Genomic DNA, 277 nt, shown 5'->3' with positions numbered 1-277 from the left:
ATATATCAAATTCTGTCAATGATAACAAAAGCAGGAATTTAATAAAAATATTTACATATATTTATATAAAAAAAATTATATATCTTACTTCTTAAATGTATATATATTACTATGTAACTTTATGTTAATACTTCATATAACTTAATTTATGTGGTAATAATAGGGGTGTAACAACATGCTCACGTCACAATTGTTTCAATACACGAGACTGATTTCACGACACAATACTCTCACTTTGAACAAAGCCAAAATAGAGCTAAAGTCATGCTAAGCCATT

The 277-nt window shown here is 25.6% G+C and overlaps 1 protein-coding gene across 5 annotated transcripts in view; it reads right to left on the bottom strand.

Annotated features, from left to right (window-relative positions):
* The window catches only part of LOC107669347 (dipeptidyl peptidase 3-like), a 9,110-nt gene that overhangs the window by 5,581 nt on the left and 3,252 nt on the right, over positions 1-277 (bottom strand). The window lies entirely within an intron of this gene.

The sequence above is a fragment of the Sinocyclocheilus anshuiensis genome, unplaced genomic scaffold (assembly GCF_001515605.1).
Source record: "Sinocyclocheilus anshuiensis isolate Anshui unplaced genomic scaffold, SAMN03320099.WGS_v1.1 scaffold180, whole genome shotgun sequence".
NCBI classification, from domain to species: domain Eukaryota; kingdom Metazoa; phylum Chordata; class Actinopteri; order Cypriniformes; family Cyprinidae; genus Sinocyclocheilus; species Sinocyclocheilus anshuiensis.
This window is presented reverse-complemented; position numbering and strand designations above follow the sequence as displayed.